Here is a 22,333-nt window from a genome sequence, read left to right as displayed (position 1 = left end):
TGATCTATATGAGGCCCATGTGATGTGGCCCAATTGTGATGTGATGAGGCCCATGTAATGAGGGCCCATTGCGATGTATATGAGGCCCGATATGTAATATTTAAGACCCATTTGGCGAGGCCCCCATGTGATGTAATTGTGGCCTTTGATGAGGCCCAATATGATGTATGAGACGCCCATATGTGCAACCTAATGGATATATTTGTGACCCATATGGCGAGCCCCATTATGATGTGTTTGTGGCCCAAGTATGAGGCCCATTGTGATGTATTTGAGGCCTAGATATCAGGTCCAATGAGATGTATATATGACCCATGAGATGAGGTGTCACACCCCAAACTCGGAAACCGGGCTCACAAAATTCCCGATCACCGAATCCGGTGCCGACAGCCTCCGTAGTACCCCATTCTGGGCTCTCAACATCCATACACCAGATTTTGATCCTGAGATCTTATAAGGAGGATTTTCCAACTCACATTTAACTCGTAATAAGCATAACCACAAGTTTACCCAAATCACAATGGCAACATCATCATCACATATCCACTAATATAAACATTTGAATATAGTGCTGAAAGGGAAATACATATTACAAAATCAAAGCTCCAGAGGTCCACTGCACTCCAAGCTCAATGTAGCTACAACCTAATGCCACCTGCATGCATCTATCGTGCATAAGCTTACAGAAAGCTTAGTGGGTGGTGAAAGTGTGTGCACAAGGTAAGTGTCAAGTAAGCAATATCAGAGTAATCAGAGTAAACAAAAATACTGATAAGCCCATAATCATACAATATCAGAAATACTAGTAAGATCAAAAATTATACGATATCAGAGTAATGCGAAAACATGCTTATAGGCTCATAAATACCATCAACCTTATCCAGGTTATGCGATGCAAAAATATAATAAAAATAATATCATATACTGATGAAGCAATGTAGATCAGCTATGTAAAACGGGGACAGTAAGCCAAATATCATATGCTGATGATACAATGCAATATGCGGTGTGAATGAAATGACCAAGCTGGAGTGAAGTCAGGGTGATAGTATATAGTATCACAGGCTATCGGGTCCATCACAAAGGACTTCTATCCAAACAAGTCTCATACTAAAATTTAGATAGCCAGACTCAATGTAGTAGACTTCTGATCTCAGGTTAGTCACATGCCCAACCGAAATCCTTGCCATTACGAAGGTACATAATAATTAGTTGTGCACCACTAACCCAAGTGGATAGTGAATGAATGAATATGTAACTCCTACTCGATAAGCCCACATATCAATATAGTTTCTCTCTCTAGGATCATCACTGGAGTCTAGTACACTCTACATGCAAATCGCTGCCCACTGATGTGCGACCATGCAAGTTGAAGAGACCTCACCATCCACCTGGCCAGTAGTTAGCCAATATATACTCAGAACGTTGATAGCAGACCCATTCACGAGTTGGTCAAACTTAGCCTAGCAATGCCCCCTACTCTCGAGCGGGTAAGGCCACACTCCCTCCCAACTGACCACGACACAGTGGGAGACGGGACCTCCTGGTATTCAACCCTCATGCGCTCATATATATCTACTCGGTCTCGACGTTGGGGCATCTCCTGGCCACGGGGGTTTAGAAATTTTCACTCAGGGACATCTATGGTGCCCGTATGCTAGAACCAAACATTTTCGGTGTCCCATCTGGCCATCCACGATATGTCTGTGAAGGCTATGGCCCTGATATCGTTAAGGCGTACAGTATTCACAACACACAATGCAAGATGCATGAGTCATACAATCCAGTCATGCATCAATCCTGCGCATACCGTGCGCTCATGTGAGATAACCTTCGCCTATCAGGGAGTCTCATAACAACCTGCCCAATGACATATGCAATGGTCAACCACATCTCATAACAAACATGCAGATGATGCGTATGGGCATGTATCATGATGCTATGCTGTCACATACTCATAATCGGTATTAATAATCGGCATCAACAATCGGCCTCAACAATGTGGACATTTAACCAACATTGCCCCCAAGGAATGGCCCACATAGAGCCTAACATATAGTGGACCCATGGCCTCGCACAAGGGCCTAATATACAACACCATGGGCCTTACTCAAGAGCTTAATACACATCACGATGGGCCTCTCACATGGGCCTAATATACATCACAATGGGCTTCATCGCCTGGCCCTCAAATGCATCACAATGGGCCTCATCACATAGACCTCATATTCATCACATTAGGCCTTAAACACGGGCTGAATACACATCCCAATGGGCCTCAAATACGAGCCACATATACATCACATTGGGCCTCAAACATGGGTCACATATACATCACATTGGGCCTCAAACACGGGCCACATATACATCAAATTGGGCCTTAAACACAGGCCGTATATACATCACATGGGTCTCGATAATCGGCCTCGATAATTGGCCTCGACAATGGGAATCGGCCTTGACAATCAGAATCGACATTGACAATCGGACTCGACCTCGACAATTGGTCTCGACAATTGGCCTCAGCAATCAAAATCGGCCTCGACAATCGGAATTGATGATCAGTATCAACAATCGGCACCGACAATCAGCATCGATAATCGGCACCGATAATTAGCATATAAATAAGGTGGGATCCATAGATAAACAGCCGATCAACCATAATATAAAGATCGGCCCTTGGCCGTGGTTGTATCAAATCCAATAGCACAAAACCATCCGTTTAGGGCGAATGGGGACCACTTATCTAGGTTAACCCACAAGAGAATTATGAGAATGGGCCTAACAATACCTAAGGGAAGGTCACAATATAGACATCCAACCATCATTGCCCATCAATGTGGACATTTAACCAACAATGCTCCCAAAGAGTGGCCTACATATAGAGCCAAAACATATAATGAGCTCGTGGCCTCACATGAGGGCCATATACACATCAAGTGAGCCACATCGCATGGGCCTCGAATACATCACAATGGGCCTCACTCATGGGCCTCGCCCACGAGCCTCGAATACATCACATTGGGCCTCGCCCACAAGCCTCGAATACATCACATTGGGCCTTGCCCACAGGCCTCAAATTCATCACATTGGGCCTCACCCACAGGCCTCGAATACATCACATTGGGCGTTGCCCACGGGCCTCAAATTCATCACATTGGGCCTCGCCCACTGGCCTCGAATACATCACATTGGGCCTTGCCCATGGGCCTCGAATACATCACATTGGGCCTCTCCCATGGGTCTCAAATTCATCACATTGGGCCTCACCCACGGGCCTCGAATACATCACATTGGGCCTCGCCCACGGGCCTCGAATACATCACATTGGGCCTCACCCACGGGCCTCGAATACATCACATTGGGCCTCGCCCACGGGCCTCGAATACATCACATTGGGCCTCGCCCACGGGCCTCAAATACATCACATTGGGCCTTGCCTATGGGCCTCGAATACATCACATTGGGCCTCACCCATGGGCCTCGAATACATCACATTGGGCCTTGCCCATGGGCCTTGAATACATCACAGTCAGCGCACACCAAAGCCTCACGTACGTTTCATTGGACCTCATATAAATCAAATGGGCTGATCAAATGGGCTGATCAAATGGGCCGAATCAAATGGGTCAAATCAAATGAGTCAATCAAATGGGCTGAATCAAATGGGTCAAATCAAATGGGCCGAATCAAATGGGCCGATTCAGATGGGCCGAATCAAATGGGCCGAATCAAATGAGCTAATTCAAATGGGCCGATTCAAATGGGTGGATTCAAATGGGTAGAATCAATGGGCCGATCAAATGGGCCAATTCAAATGGGCCGAATCAATGGCTGGATCAAATGGGCCGAGCCGAATAGGCTGAGTCAAATGGCTGAGTCGAATAAGCCGAGTCAAGTGGCCGAGTCGAATAGGTCGAGTCAAATGGCTGAGTCGAATAGGCTGAGTTGAATGGGCCGAGTCAAATGCACCATTCATCCATTGTTAGAGATCATTATAGTGCATAAAAAAATGAATAATATCCAAAGGATCATCTGGACCATACCACAAATGGTAGTGGTGATAATGATTTCCACAGTTAAATTTCTAATGGGCCCACCATAGTATTTATTTTCCAACCATACTATTAATAAGGTCACAAGGACCTAAACAGGGAAGGAAAACAAATATCATATTGAATCAAAACTTCTGTAACCTAAAGGGGTTTCAAGGGTGGGCGTTCAACACCACTATTTTCAGTAAGGTGGTCCACTTGATATTAGATCTGCCTTATTTTTAGTCTCAAGCCGTGAGACGAGGTTGCCCTAAATAGGTGGACGGTTTGGATGGGAAAACACCCATTGGCGTGGGGCTGCTGGAATGCTAGATGGATGGACGGCGTGGTAGAACAATACATCAAGGTGGGGCACATGGGGTAGGGCAGACAGATGGATGGCTTAGATATAGGATGCATGCATCATAGGGGCCCACCGTCCCATCCTACGAACGGTGTGGATAAGACCCATACATCATGTGTGGTCCACACGTGTGGACCCCTAGTCCACGGAGACCCCTGACCGTCGCTAGACGGTGGGTCCCACCAGATAGATGGACGGTGTGGGTTCAGTTGACCTATGGGCCTCCAGTATATCAAATGGGCCTCATACATGGGTCTCGTATATATATATATATATATATATATATATATATATATATATATATATATATATATATATATTATAAAATATAATATAATATAATATACTGTATCATAATATAATATATACCAATCAAAATGCCCATGCTCACCATCCAAAGCCACCTGGACGGTGCAAAATCATGATAAAGGTGGGTCCCACACTCATGGCCCATTAAAGATTTGAATCTAGTTGATTGTAGTCTCTAGCCTGAGGACGAACTCACCAAAAGAATGAACGGTTTGGATGTAACACATAAATCACAGTGGCTACTCAAAGCTCCTATCCGTCCCAGCTATAAATGGATAGACGGTTAGTATGCAACACAAGCATCAAGGTGGGGTAGATGGATGGACGGCTTGATGTGCACGTACCTGGTGGGACCTACAAGCTGCAGACGTCAGCTGCAGTATACATATAATATAATATATTAATATAATATAATATAATATACTATCATATAATATAATATAATATACATATCATACATGAATTATAAAAAAAAGCCACTGTCCAGACCCCAAGGTGCTTTGGACAGTGCTGATCTAGTGCATGAAATCATGGTGGGTCCACATGTAGGAGTGGCCACCATAGCATTTATTATAAAATATTATATTATATAATAATATATCATATTTATATATATATAAACATGTGTGTGTGGGAGGGTGGAGGTATCAACGTCCAGTGTCTAAAGACGCTAGATGGATGGCTGCTAGATGAAACACATCCATCATGGTAGGCCCCACATGAATGGACGGTTACACACAAGCAACGAATGGGGCACACATGGTGGCCCACCAAGGCCTTGGATCGACTAATATTTATGTTTTTACATCATTTGGGCCCATCCAAATGGACTACCATGTGGACCACTTGGTGGACGGCATGGATAAAATACATACTTCATGGTGGGCCACACACACACACACCATCCATGCAAAAGAGAGGAAGAGGACAGAGAGAGAGAGAGAGAAACGGTGAGATAGAGGGACCCCGCCACTATAGGCTCCTCTCTACATTGCATACATCAATGTGGGTTCCATTACAAGTGGGCCCTAAATATAAAAAAATGAGACGATGAAACACTCACCTTTGATCATGGACTTCTCCTTCCATCAATGCATTATAGAGCTCCAATTAATGAGATTCAGTGGTTGAGATTGGTTTTAGAGGGTGGGGGTGGGAGATAGGAACTGGGCCACACAAAGCTCTCTCATGGAGCTTGCTTGGACGTGGGTTGCTTGAGAATGAGTGAGAGAGAGAATGAGAGAGAGAGAGAGGTGATGGGAGAGAAGTGATGAGAGAGAGGGATGGTGAGTGATGGGTGATGGGGAGAGTTGAATTTTGGGGATGGGTAGTTGTACTTGGGGATGGGTGTGAGTGGTGGGAGTGATATGTACTTGATTGATATGATTGATGAGATTCTCTTGGGATTAGCAACACGTAGCATTTTTCCTTGAGATGAACATGGGCCCACATCTCCTGACCTAGGTATCGGATCGGTGCACGAGTCAAGGTGTTGGAACCGCAGCACAGTGCGGTCGTTAGGGTATAAGTTTTGGGTTGAGCCGACTCTAGAATACGAGATACAACTTGGGATTGCGTGCAATTGCTGTCTACGCGTCGCGGGTCACCGAAATTCGACCGGGAGGACCGTAGAAGCCTACGAAATAGTATAAGCTAGGTTACGAGTCTTACAGCTCTCCCCTCCTAATAAAAATTTTATCCTCGAAATTTAAAACATGACACAAGCAATACAGAGTTCGAAGGGTGAAAAATCCTATCGCTAGAGTTATAATCAGAACACAATATACCAACATCATTAAACACCCAAGAGATGGGGATAACGCCCACGAACCTCAGCCTCGTGTCCCAAGACACCTCATTAGTACTACGATGACTCTACTGAATCTCAGATCCTGGATCAGAAATGATCGGAACAGGAATACTATACAATCTCACAATCTCAATAGTAGGGAGCTATATCAGAAAATTTCTAAGTTATTCGAACTCGGGGATCTAATCATTCTAAGTTCTTAATAATCATAGAGTATAGGGTAGCTATTAGCAGATATGTGATGTTATTCTTAGGTATTCCCAAGTTATGCTCAGATACCAACTTTGTCACACCCCAAACTCGAAAACCGAGTTCACAAAATTCTAGATTACCGAATCCGGTGCCGACAGCCTCCGTAGTACCCCATTCTCGATTCCCAGTGTCCATACGACAGATTCCGATCCTGAGATCCTACAAGGAGAATTTTTTAACTTACATTTAACTCATAGTAAGCATAACCACAAGTTTACCCAAATCATAAAAGCAACATCATCATTACATAACCACTAATTTAATATATTATATTAGCGGATATGTGATGATGATGTTGCCTTTGTGATTTGGGTAAACTTGTGATTATGCTTATTACAAGTTAAATGTAAGTTGAAAAATCCTCCTGGTAGGATCCCAAGATTGGAATCTGGTGTATGGACGTTGGGAGCAAAGAATGGGGTACTACGGAGGCTGTCGGCACCAGATTCGGCGATCAAAAATTTTATGAGTCTGGTTTCCAAGTTTATGGCAATGACCAACTTATATAGCTCATTCCATGATGGAATCTGAACTGGTTGCCTTAGCAACATCTAGAGAGGAGGCCGAATGGATAAAAACTCTATTAATAGATATACCTTTTTAGGTGAAACCAGTACCATCTACTTTCATTCATTGTGACAACCTGACTGCTATAGGTAGAGCTAATAGCAAGTGTCATAATGGAAAATGTAGACAAGCTTGTACCCTAACAACTGCACTGTCGCCGCGGTTCCAACGTTGCGACTCGCGCACCGATCCGATACCTGGGTCAGGAGATGTGGTCCCGTGTTCATTCCAAAGAAATGTCATGCGTTACGAATTTCGAGAAAATCTCTCTGACATGTCACATCAAATTAAGTACACAAACCCATACCCCATGCCACCTTACCCTACCACAAGTACAAGCAACCATCACTCTTTTTCCCTAAGTCAACTCTCTCTCTCTCTCCCTACCCATCCCTCTTTTTTAAAATTTCAATCACACCCATATCTCTCCATCCCTTCCTTACAACATCCATCACCCATCCCTCTCCTCACATCTCTCACTCATTCTCTAACTATTTTCCAAGCAAACCCATGGAGAGGAAACTGTCCATGGCTCCCATGGAGTGAGAGAGATTTTTCTGTGTGGCCAACTCCCTACCACTCTATCTCTCATCTCCAACCCTTCAAATCTCATCATCCTCCATCGAAGTTGAAGCTTAGGAGCCAAGGAGTCTAAGGAGCTAAAGAAGGAGGCCATAGGTATGTGATCTACCATTGAATGTTGTTAAGGGCCCACTTGTGATGGGACCCATGTTGATGCATGTGTTGTAAACTACAGGGACCCATAGTGGCGGGGTCCCTCATGGCACGTTGTTCTCTCTCTCTCTCTCTCTCTCTCTCTCTCTCTCTCTCTCTCTCTCTCCCCCTTAGAATGAAGTGGGCCCCATCAATTTGCTTTAAATCTACTCCATCCATCAGATGGTGTGGCCTACCACATTTCAGGTGAGATCCACACCGTCCACTCTAGGGACAGTGGGATGTCCCACACGCTGGACAAACACCCCCCTCCTTTTTGTATTTTATATGTATATATCATAATATATATATATATATATATATTAAAATAAATATCTGGTGGGCCACCACGTGGTCCCACCTTGATAGCTGGAACTTAGTATCCAGACTGTTTAGCATCCCTAATGCTAGACGCTGGTCGGATAATATTAAGTTAATATTATATTAATATATGTACATGATATGGTGGGCCACTCCTACGTGGGACCCACCTTTACACTATCTACACCGTCCAAATGTATCTGGATAGTGGATTTGGAGGGTATATATATAATATATTATATTATAATATATAATATAATATATATTAAAATATGTGATTATGATGGGCCCCACATGGGACCCACCTAGATCAGAAGCGGATTAGCTAGATTACTTCATACTAGCAGCAACCTGGCGTTTACATCTACACCGTCTATTGATGGTGGGACCCACCGCAGTAGTATGTGTTTCATCTGCACTATCCATCTGGACGGTGCCTTATTCAACGGCCTCACCATGATGGATGATTTCCATTCAAACCGTCCATCCTATTTGCAGGGACAGGCAAGAGCTTTGAGTAGCCACCTTGATGTATGGTTAAAATATAGACCGTCCGTCCTTTTGGGCAGAGAGTGGAGCCCACCCCACACGTGTTGCACATGTGGGGGTGGGGCCCACATTGACGTATGTATTTTGTATACTCATAGTCCATGCATGGTGGGACGGCCACCTTAATGTATGCGTTATGAGCCGCATCGTCCATCTGTTTCTGAACAGGTGGTGCCTACCTTAATGATGTGCTATATAAGCACTGTCCACGTGGGACATGGGCCCCACGTGATGTACGTGTTGTATCTACTCCGTCCAGTGATGATGGGACGGTGGAACCTGATGTGTGGTGTGCCAGCTGTCCACGCTATCCACATATGGACAGTGGGACCCCCCTGATGTAGGTGTTGTATCCATGCTGTCCACCCTATTTTCAGATATTTTCGAAGCCCCCATGATTTATGTACTTTTTAGCTCCATCTATCTATCAAGGACGATGGACCTACCTTGATGATGTGTTGTATTCGCACTGTTTGTCCATTTTGATGGACGCGTGGTCCGCCTTGATATATGATTTCATCCACGCCGTTTGGGGACAGGGGACCACCATGATGTATGTTTTATCTACACTATCCATGGGACGTGTGACCCACCTGATGTATGCATTTTATATCAACACCGACCATCTGGTGGGGCCCATTTGCTGTATGTGCGGGGCCTACCTATTGTGCATTGGTGCAACCCATTTGAATTGGCCCATTGATTTCACCATTTGAATCTGCCCATCGATTCGGCCCATTGATTCCGCCATTTGACTCGGCCCATTGATTCGGCCCATTTGAATCGACCATTTTGGTTCGGCCCATTTGATTTGGCCCATTGATTTGGCCATTTGACTCGGCCCATTTGATTTGGCCCATTGATTCGGCCATTTGACTCGGCCCATTTGATTCGGCCCATTGATTCGGCCATTTGACTTGGCCCATTTGATTCAGCCTATTTGATTCGGCCTATTTGATTCAGCTCATTTGAATCGGCCCTTTTGGTTCGGCCCATTTGATTCGGCTCATTTGATTCATTTGATTCGGCCCGTTTAAATCGACCCTTTTGATTCGGCCCATTTGAATTGGCCCATTTGATGTAATTGAGGCCCATGGTGATGTATATTAGGCACTGGTGCGAGGCTGTGGGCCCACTGTATGTTTAGCCCTATGTGGGCCACTCTTTGGGAGCAATGTTGGTTAAAGGTCTACATTGATGGGCAATGATGGTTGGATGTCCGCATTGTGACCTTCCCTTAGGCCTTCTTAGGCCCATTCTCATCATTCGCTAGTAGGTTAACCCATATGCTTGGGGCCTATTGATTGATCATCATCGGCCGTCCATCTATGGACCCCGCCTTGCGTTGAGGTTGATATTCCGACTGTCGAGGCCGATTGTATAGGTCGATTCCGATTGTCGAGGCCGATTCCAAGTGTCGATTCCGATTGTCGAGGCCGATTCCGAGTGTTGATTCCGATTGTATAGGCCAATTTGGATTATCGAGGCCGAGTATCGAGGAGGATTTCGAGTGTCGATTCTGATTGTTGAGGCCGATTTCGATTGCCAATGCCGATTGTCGAGACCTATATGATGTATATGCAACCCGTAGTTAAGGCCCATTGTGAGGTGTATTCGGCCTATGTGATGTATATGCAGCCCGTGTTTGAGGCCCAATGTGATGAATAGGAGGTCTATTTGATGGGGCCCATTGTGATGTATTTGAGGCCCATGGGCAAGGCCCATTGTGATGTATTCATGGCCTATGGCAAGGCCCATTGTGATATGTATTAGGCTCATGATGCATGGCCCATTTGATGTATTCGAGACTCATGTGTAGGGCCCACATGTCATGGATTTGAGGCCCATGAGCAAGGCCCACTTGTTGTGTATATGTGGCTCTTGAGTAAGGCCTATTGTGTTGTATATTAGGCCTTAGTGTGAGGCTGTCCGCCCATTTAGTCGGCCCATTTGATGCAATTGAGGCCCATGATGATGTATATTAGGCCCTGGTGCAAGGCCATGGGGCCACTGTATGTTTGGCTCTATGTGAGCCATTCCTTGGGGGCAATGTTGGTTAAATGTCCACATTGTCGAGGCCAATTGTTGATGCCAGTTATTGATACCGATTATGAGTATGTGATAGCATAGCATCATGATACTTGCCTATACGCATCATCTGTATGTTTATTGTGTGATGTGATTAACCCTTGCATATGTCATAGTACAGATGATTTATGAGACTCCCTGGTGGTGAAGTTATCCCACATGAGCGCACGGTATGCGCAGGATTGATGTATGATTGGACTACATGACTCATGCATCTTACATTGTGTGATTGTGATTACTGTACACCCTAGCGACATCAGGGTTGTGACCTCCACAGGCATGTCTGGATGACTAGATAGGACACTGAAAATATTTAGTTCTAGCATCTTGGCACTTTGGATGTCTGTGGGTGAAAGTCCTTAAACCTCCGAGGCCAAGAGACACCCCAATATCTAGACCGAGTGGATACATGAGCGCCCGAGTTTCGAATACCAGGAGGCCCCGTCTCCCACTGTGTCGGGTCGATTGGGAGGGGGTGTGGCCTTACCCGCCCAAGCGTAAGGGGCATAGCTAGGCTAAGTTTGACCAACTCGTGAATGGGTCCGCTATCAATGTGCCGGGTAGACATTGGCTGACTAATGGTCAAGCGGATAGTGAGGTCTCTTCCACTTGCATGGTTGCGCATCAGTGGGTGGCATTTGTATGTAGAGTGTACTAGACCCCGATGATGATCCCAAAGATGAATTGTATTGATATGTGGACTTATTGAGCAGGAGTTGCATACTCATTCATTCATTCATTCACTATCCACTCAGGCTGGTGGTGCAAAACTATTTGTTACATGTACCTTCGCAATGGCTAAGATTTCGGTTGGGGCGCGTGACTAACCTGAGATCAGGAGTTTACCACATTGAGTCTGACTATCCAAATTTAGGTATGGAACTGGTTTGGATAGAAGTCCCTTGTGATAGACCTCATAGCCTGCGACACTACGTATTATCATCCCGACTTCACACTCCAGCATGGTCATCTCATTCGCACTGCATATTGCATTACATCCGCGGCATATGGCATTTTGGGTTACTGTGTTTCTGCATTTATATGGCCTAGATACGGCTGACGGTATTCGTGAACTCATCAGGAATTGTATATTGCATTGCATCCTTGGAATCTAATATTTGGCTCATATGGCTCCTCGTTTGTATAGTTGATCTGCATTACGTACTCTGAAATTATATGACTTATGGATTTGTCAGCATTTCTGCTTATTTTGATATCGTATGATTCATGATCTTGCCGGTATTTCTGATACTGTATGATTTATGGCACTGTATTGAATACTTGGCACTTACCTTGTGCACACACATACACCACCCTCTAAGCTTTCTATAAGCTTATGCACGATGGATGCGTGCAGGTGATGTTAGGTTGCAGCAGCATTGAGCTTGGAGCATGCAGCGGACTTCTGGGGCTTAATTTTTGATATATGTATTTCTCATTCAGCACTATACTCAAACATTTATATTAGTGGATATGTGATGATGATGTTGCCTTTATGATTTGGGTAAACTTGTGGTTATGCTTCTTACGAGACAAATTCATATTGAAAATCCTCCTTGCAGGATCCCAGAATCGGAATCTGGCGGTTACGCACTGGGAGCCGAGAATGGGGTACTACGGAGACTGTCAGCGCCAGATTTGGCTATTGAGAATTTTGTGAGCCCGATTTCTAGGTTTGGGGTGTGACAACCACTTGATGGACGAAATGGATAAAATACATACTTCATGGTGGGCGACACACACACACCATCCATACAAAAGAGAGAGGAAGAGAGAGAGAGAGAGAGAAATGGTGAGATAGAGGGACCCTGCCACTATGGGCCCCTCTCTACATTGCATACATTAATGTGGGTCCCGTTACAAGTGGGCCCTAAATAAAAAATGAGATGATGAAACACCCACCTTTGATCATGGACTTCTCCTTCCATCAATGCATTATAGAGCTCCAATTAATGAGATTCAATGGTACACAAAGCTCTCTCATGGAGCTTGCTTGCACGTGAGTTGCTCTCATGGAGTTTGGGAGAAAAATGAGAGAGAGATGAGAGAGAGAGGTGATGTGAGTGATGGAGTGATGGGAGAGGGATGGGTGAAGTGATGGAAAGTTGACTTTTGGGGATGAGTAGTTGTACTTGGGGATGGGTGTGAGTGATGAGAGTGATGTGTACTTGATTGATATGATTGATGGGATTGATGTGATGGATTCTCTTGAGATGAACGCGGGCCCACATTTCCTAGACTGGGTATTGGATCGGTGCGCAAGTCATGATGTTAGAACAACGGCAATGGCGCTGTTGCTAGGGTACAAGTTTCGGGTCAAGCTGACTTCAGTATGCTGGAATCGAATTAGGATCACGCACAAATGTCGGATATAGGTCGAGGGTTATTGTGATATGTGAGGTCCATATGATGAGGCCTAGTGTGATGTATGTGAGGCCTATGTGATGAGGCCCATTATGTTGTGTATGGGACCCTTATGTGAGGCCCAGTATGAGGTATATGTGGCCCATTTGGTGCAGCCTATGGTGATGTATATTAGGCCATTATGTGAGGCCATGGGCCCCGCTATATGTTTGGCCATATGAGGGCCACTCCTTGGGAGCAATGTTGGTTGAATGTTCACATTAATGGGCAATGATGGTTAAATGTCCACATTGTGACCTTCCCTTAGGCATTGTTAGGCCCATTCTCATCAACGCCGATTATCGATACTAATTATAGATGCTGATTATCGATGTTGTATCGGTGCTGATTACTGATGTTGATTATTGGTACTGATTATTGATGCTGATTATCAGTGCTAATTATCGAGGCCGATTATTGATGTTGATTATCAAGGCCGATGTTGATTATTGGTGCTGGTTATCGATACTAATTATGAGTATGTGACAGCATAGGATCATAATACATACCCATACGCATCATCTGTATGTTTGTTATGAGATGTATTTGACCATTGCATATGTCATAGGGCGGGTTGTTCATAGGATTCCCTGATAGGCGGAGTCATCCCACATGAGCGCACGACATGTACGGGATTGATGCATGATTGGACTGTGTGACTCATGCATCTTGCATTTTATGAATGACTACTGTACGCCCTAGCGACATTAGGGTCGTAGCCTCCACAGGCATATCATGGATGGTCAGATGAGACACCGAAAATCTTTTTCCTACATGGGGTGTCATAGCTGTCCCTGAGTGAAAGTCCCTAAACCTCAGTGGCCAGGAGATGCTCCAACATCTAGACCAAGTGGATATATGAGCGCCTGAGTGCCAAATACCAGTACTTCGCACTCTCACTGTGTTGTGGTCGGTTGGAAAGGAGTGTGGCCTTACCCGCCCGAGGGTAGGGGGCATAGTTAGGTTGATTTTGACCAGCTTGTAAATGGGTCCGCTATCGACGTGGCGGGTAGATATTAGCTGATTACTGGCTAGGCGGATAGTGAGGTCTCTTCCACTTGCATGGTTGCTCATCCAGTGGGTGGTGTTCGCATGTAGATTGTACTAGACCCTAGTGATGATCCCAGATATGTACATTACTAATGTGTGGACTTATTGAGCAGGAGTTGCATACTCAACATTTTACTCATTCACTATCCACTTGGGCTGGTGGTGCGCAACCAATTGATATGTGTACCTTTGCAAAGCTAGAATTTTGGTTGTGGCACGCGACCAACTTGAGGTCAGGAGTTTACCACATTGAATCTATCTATCCAAATTTAGGTATGGGACTAGTTTGGATAGAAGTCCCTTGTGGTGAACCCCGTAGCCTGTGATACTACGTACTATCATCCCGACTTCACACTCCAGTTTGGTCATTTCTTTCACATCGCATATTGCATTGCATCTTCAGCATATAGCATTTGGTTTACTATGCTTCTGTATTGCATAGCCTAAATGAGTTTGATGGTATTATGGACTCGCTAGGATCTACATATTGCATTACATTTGCGGCATATGGCATTTGGGTTGCTCTGATATCTATATGGTTGGCATGTGCATCGCACACACTTACACCACCCTTTAAGCTTTCTATAAGCTTATATACGATAGATGCGTGCAGGTGGCGTTAAGTCGCAATAGCGTTGAGATTGAAGCGTGCAGCTGTCTTCTGGAACATTGATTTTTGATATATGTATTTCCCTTTCAGCAATGTATTTAACTATTTATATTAGTGGATATGTGATGATGGTGTTGTCATTGATTTTTGGGTATACTTGTGGTTATGCTTCTTATGAGATAAATGTACGTTGAAAAATCCTCCTTGTAGGATCCTAGGATCGGAACCTGGTGTATGGGCACTGGGAGCCGAGAATGGGGTACTACGGAGGTTGTCGGCACCGGATTCGGCGATCGGGAATTCTGTGAGCCCGTTTTTTGAGTTTGGGGCGTGACAAGCAATATATAGCAATATCAGTTGACTGAAGTTAAAGCATAAAAACATGGGAGAATCAAGTGAGTGAATATTCAAAATGCATATAGAAATACAATAGTTCATACACATGATAAGCACGGATGCATTTGAAACTAGAGGAATGAAATTATCATGTGTTTGAGGCCCATAGGTAATGGCCCGATGTGATGTATTCGAGGCCCATGGGATGTGGCCCATCGTGATATATTTAAGGCCCATATGATGAGGCCTGGTATGATATATTTAAGGCCCATAAGTAAGGCCCAATTGATGTATATATGACCCATGTGAGGAGGCCCATTATGATGTAATTGTGACCCATTCGGTGAGGCCCATGAGTGAGGCTCATCATGATGTGTATTAGGCCCCTGTGTGAGGCCCATAGTGATGTGTATTAGGCCCATGAGTGAGGCTCATCATGATGTGTATTAGGCCCCTGTGTGAGACCATGGGCCCCACTATATTTTAGGCTTTATGTGGGCCACTCCTTGGGAGCAATGTTGGTTAAATGTCCACATTGATGGGCAATGATGGTTAAATGTCCATATTGTGACCTTCCCTTAAGCCCTTTGTTAGGCCGATTATCGATACCGATTATGAGTACGTGATAGTATAGCATCATGACACATACCCATACACAACATCTACATGCTTTCCTCATTTATATCTTAGTTTTATGAACATAAATCATCATAATATTTTATTTTACTCATGTATGTGTTGCAAGGTGAATTTAAGAGCTTGGATTGAAAAATTGTGCTAAAAAATCACCAAGGGATAGATCTTAGGAAACCAAGATTGAAGAATTCACATGTTAAAGATCCAAGAAAACCAAGTGAGGAATGAAGAGAATCGAAGATTTGAAGTGAAGAATCCTGAAATCGTCCTGAAAAAGTCTATTATGAAGCTGTGAAGTTTATTTTGGGAAACGACGCAGCAGGAAGTCTGTTTTAAATGAACTATGCAGCGAGAAGTCTATTTTGGAAACATACGTATATTTTAGACACTTTCTAGGATTTTTCAACTTTTTACAAAAATTGGAGTTCCCTACTTATAAATAGGGCTTCCTAGGGCATTCCTAAACATTATTCAAGGCATCCCAAAGCAAAATTTAGGGTTTTTAAAGAGTTTTTAGTTTTATTAAAGCTTTGTAAGTTGTTTTTTTTAGATCTTTTCTATTTGCAATTTTTTCTTTATTTCTTGTTGCTTTTTATTTCTGCAATTTAATTATGTTTTTCTAAGTTCCCTCTAGCCCAAGCTAGAAGGGAAGCACATGGGTTTAATATTTCTTTAAGATTATGATGATTGATTGTTTTAATGATGAGAAAAATGGTGTATGCATATTATTTATTATTTAGGTTTTGCTTTTTTATCCTCTTGTGAGATCCATATGTTTCTATCATATGAGATCCATATTGATGGATAGGCTTCCCCTAGATCAATCAGATTTCCTAGATAGGAGATGTTCTCAACCTATTATATTTCTTTGATATTCATTATCCTATAGATATTGAATACTTAAAATCACTGGCGCTTGAGAATATATGTCAATGGTGCAAATCCATCATTTTCTAATCTTTTATATCATTTATTAAAATATTTAAACTATTTTATTTTTCGATTAGGCTGACCATAGTGCTCAGATCCTAGTTGTGTTATCCAAGTCATCATGATGTTGGAACATTAACTTATGTGTGGAACTTTGACGCTTGGGTGTTATTTTATTCAGTTGAATTACATCCATTCAAAAATCTCAAAATCAAATCATTAGATTAATTTTTATTACTTAGTTTATTTTGCATTTGATTTTTTTCTTCTCACAATTCATCTCCTTGTGGGATCGACCCTATATTCACGGGATACTACTATGAAAATTTTCGGGTCATTACAGCAATCAATACCCATACGCATCATCTGCATGCTTGATATGAGACGTGGTTGACCATCGCATATGCCTTTTGACAAGTTGTTATGGGACTCCCTGATAGGTGGTGTTGTCCCTCATGAGCGCACGGTACGCACAGGATTGATACATGACTGGATTATATGACTCATGCATTTTACATTATGTGATGTGGTTACTATAGGCCCTAGCGACAGCAGGGTTGTGACCTCCACGGGCATATCGTGGAGGGCCAGATTGGATACCGAAAATATTGTTACTAGTATCGGGGCGCCATAGATGTTCCTGGGTGAAAATTTCTAAACCCGATGGTACTAGAGGATGACTCCAACATCGAGACTGAGTGAATACATGAGCGTACGAGGGCCAAATATCAGGAGGTCACGTCTCCCACTGTGTCGTGGTCAGTTGGAAGGGGGTGTGGCCTTACCTGCCCAAGGGTAGGGGGCAATTGCTAGGTTGAGTATGACCAGCTCGTAAATTGGTCAATTATAGATGTGTCGGATAAGTATTGGCAGGCTATTGGCCAGGCAGATAGTGAGGTTTCTTACGCTCACTTGGACTGCGCACCTGAGGAAGAGGCAGTGCCATTTGGAGTGTACTAAACCCCGGTGATTATCCAAAGTGAGAACTGTACTGATATTTGATGCTCCAGTGATGAACTGCATTAATATGTGGACTTGGATGAGGATTGGCATGCTTAAGTTGCATCTCGCATCGCATGGCCTTGGTATGGCCGACATCATTCATGCCTTGCATCGCATGGCCTTGATATGGCCGATAGTATTCATGCCTTATATCGCATAGCCTTGGTACGGCTGATGACATTCATGGACTTATCAGCATTTTTGCATTACTCTGATATTACATACTTGCATTTCTACCATGCGCACACACTTTCACCACCCTCGAATCTTTTTATAAGCTTATGCACGATTGATGTATGCAGGTGACACTAGGACAATGCAGCAGCATTGAGCTTGGAGCGTACAGCTGACTATTGGAGCTTTTGATTATCAATATTGTATTTCCCTTACGCATTGTACTCAAAGTTTTTTGTCTTAGTGGATTTGTGATGATATTGTTGGTTGTTGTTTGTGGGTTATGCTTATGGTTATGCTTATTGCAAATCAAATTTATGTTAAAAATCCTCCTTATAGGATACCAGGATCGGAACCTGGTATATGGGTATCGGGAGCTAAGAATGGGGTACTACGGAGGCTGTCGGCGCCGGATTCGATGATCGGGAATTTTGTGAGCCCGATTTCTGAGCTTGGGGCATGACAAAGACTTTTTTCATAACCTTAGCACATGCAATATATTATAAAGAAATTTTATAATAATACCTGATTTGATGGTTGCTCTTTATTAAAAAAATGAATCTTCTTATAGTGTCATATGATTCAAGCATGTTGAATCATTATACTATTCATTTATACCCAATTTTGAAACTTGAATTATTATATTCAATAATGTAGTTTCCTTTATCAGATCTACATTATTTTGCATCGCACTTGTATTTTTCAATATTGTGGTTTCCTTTATCAGATCTACACTATTTTGCATAGCGCCTCTATTTTTCACAACGATAATATTCAATTCGATTTCAACCTATACATCTTTGAGAACCACCTTAATTGTTGTTAATAGTGGGTGGCTAAATTTATTTATATTTTGGAATTATTGGTAATTTTAGTTAAAAAAATTGAGAATTTCCTCCCAATTCAAGGCCCTTCCCCTTTGATAAGGTTGACCACATGTTTATAAAAATAAAGCATCATTACTTTTATTGCCTTTTCTAGAAGTATTTTAAGCTTCCAATCTCTGTCTTTTTAAAAAAGTCTCTTTTTGTAGTAACATACTCACTGACTTCTCCATAAGTGGCTTATTTTGTTGAATTAGGAATCGTATGGTATCAAAATCTATCCTTATATTTTTCAAGATGATTGTTATTCGAGTGTCATTTTCCATCTTGATGCCAATTCTTTTCATCCGATCACATAAATACTTTACTTAAAAGAAAAACTCTATCACGAAGATGTTACCTTCTTTGACCACCCTTAATTATGCTTTTAAAAACTCGTTTCTAGCCCTGCTTATTTTTCTGTACATGGTGACCATGTGATCTCATGCTTCTTTTATTGAATCTAATTATCTAACAGAAGAAACTATATCTGATCCATAAAATATTTAGATTACACGTACAGCCTTTTCATTATTCTTCCTCCAATTTATAAATCTAGTTTGTGATGTATAGTGGGTCATAGAAAATTTCATGGCCAAGATGGACTAAAGAAGGCCCGATCGGAGGTGGAAGTGATTCGGACTGTCAAAACCTTAAAACAAGCATATCTCGCAAACTAGAATGAGTTATTCAACGTACCATATATGATTTTAGGGCAGGAGGAGCTACTTTAACCAACCAATTTGTCTATGCAGGGTTCCCAATGCCAAATTTGGGAGATTCCATCAGATCAACGGTCGAAAATCCATTTTATTTATGTTTTTACTATTTATAGTTAGTTTTAGTTCGATCATAACTTTTGATCCATTGACTTTTAGGAGTTGTGTCCAACATGAAAAGTTCTTAGAAAAATTAGGAGAATAACATGGTTAAGCCAAATAGGATACTTACTATTTTTGGATGAAAACCATGAAGTCTAATGGAAACATGATCGTCTATAAATAATAAGTTTACTATTTACAGTAAGTCATGATTTTAGAGAGTTTGATTTTGAAACTTCTTCCTAGGGTTCATATAACTATTTAAGGGATTGTAAAATCATTTTTTTATTATCAATCAATTATTTCATATTTTATTAGAAATATTTTCTATTTTTTTCTCCTATGGATTCGAGGAATCTCTGTGAGGAGTCCAAAGAAACACTGTGGATTCAGAGTAGTTATCATTGAGGAAGACAGTGCTCGACCTCACCACGTTCATCCCTACGTCAGTTTGGTATCAGAGCAAGGCTTTTTCCTTGGATCTATGACTTCTAATGACGAGTCGGGCAACAATCTCATGGATGATGCTCCAAGGAATCATCCTTTAACCGCGACAGCTTTCGAAGAAGTGTCATGCAAGGGGTGCATGCTGTCATCGATCCCATGACAGAGGCCTTAGGGAAACTTTGTGTTCATGGCGGTGATCCACCCCAGTAGGTGTTGGAACTCGTAATTGCACTAATCACAGGATGGTGTTGGCAGTGAACCACAGAATCATCCTTAAGTAGGTGAGATCCAGTGATGAGGAGGTCGATGACATGATCCTCCAATATCCCAAACAAGGTGGCAATTAAGAAGATCTAATAGATTGAGAATTTAGGATGAGGGTCAATCTCCCTAGCTTCAATAGCTAACTTCACATTAAGGATTTTCTCGATTGGCTTTCTGAAGTTGAGTGATTATTTGACTATATGAAAATTCCTAAAGTGAAGAAGGTCAAGCTTGTGGCCTACAAGTTAAAGGGCAGAGATTCAGCTTAGTGGGAACAACTGCAACTTGCATAGACGAGACAGATGAAAACACCTATCCGCACATGGCAACAGATGAAGTAGCTGCTACACACGCGATTCCTCTCTAGTGATTACGATCAGTTACTATTCCAACAATACCAAAATTGTCAGCAGGGTAGTCAATGAGAGATTAGGCAGAAGAATTTTATCGCCTAGTGGTACGTAACAATTTGGTTGAAACCGAATCGCAACTAGTTGCTCAATTCAATGGTGGATTATGTATGACGATCCAGGATCAGGTCCAGATGTAACCCATGTGTGGTCGATGAATAATGCAATTAAGTTGGCTACCCGAGTAAAAGCTCAACTTGAGCATCCCAACACATGGACCTATCCTACCACTAAGGTCGCCGCGGCGAGTCCATCCCAGGGAACTTCATAGCCCAAAGGGAAAGAACCTGTAGGAGCATGCACTTTACCTCTTACACCTATAAACTGAGATCAGGGAAGTATCTAAGTTAGGCCCCAAAGGCTACTGCTGGTCCAAGCAGGATCCCGAACCCCTATGGTTGGCCAAGACCCAACCATTGCTATCATTGTAGCCAACTGGGTCACCTATCAAACACTTGTCCACAACGACAAGTGGCGAATCTCACCATCAATGATGGTAGTGCTAAAAACGCTGATGAAGACCCATATGTTAAGGGAATGGAGCACGTCACAGAGGATGAAGCGGATGAGATAGATTGGGTTATGTAGGATCATGGCGAGTCACCTGTCACGAGGTGATTATTATATGCACTAAGGAAAGATGTATACCCACAACGACATAACATCTTCTGAACTAGGTATACGGAGAATCGAAAAGTATGCCATGTGAACATTTAACGCACTATTTTAATCGTGTTTGTGCTACAAGGTGAATTTAAGAGCTTGGACAGAAAAAGGGTACTAAATGCATGGATTTGATGCTTTAGAATAACTAAGGCAAGGGACAGACCCCGGGAGACCAAGATCGACGGATTTACATGCCAGAGATCCGAGATAATCGAGAAACTGGAGCTCAAGTGGCCCGAAATTAGTCCAGAATGCAAGATCACAGGGTTTCAACCATCCGTTCGGCTCGAAACTTCATACAGTGTCTGAAGACCATATATTAACCATACACGTCAAAATTCATCTGTTGGATCCTTGTGAAAGTAGCCCAACGGACAGATCAACCCATAAGTTAGTGATTTGGGGCCCACCTGATCTCTGGATACACTTCGATTTTGGACTCAACACCTTAAATTGGATAGGGAAAAGGATGGATGGGATGGATTTCTCGCGAACATCACAGTGGACCGCACCTGCACTTGAATGTGCACAGTGCGTACGTGCACTGGACAGGCACCGTACGGTCAGCCCGGTCAAAGACGGGCTGACCCGTCTTCTTCTCGCGAAGGAACAGCGGACGGTCGCTGTCCGTCCATTATTCAGTAGTAATGCCCACTCATCATCTAAATAGATGATATAGACCGTCCATTGAATATATGGTGTAGGCTTGACCC

The sequence above is a fragment of the Magnolia sinica genome, chromosome 19 (genome assembly GCF_029962835.1).
Source record: "Magnolia sinica isolate HGM2019 chromosome 19, MsV1, whole genome shotgun sequence".
Taxonomy (NCBI): domain Eukaryota; kingdom Viridiplantae; phylum Streptophyta; class Magnoliopsida; order Magnoliales; family Magnoliaceae; genus Magnolia; species Magnolia sinica.
Note: the sequence above shows the minus strand (reverse complement) of the source record.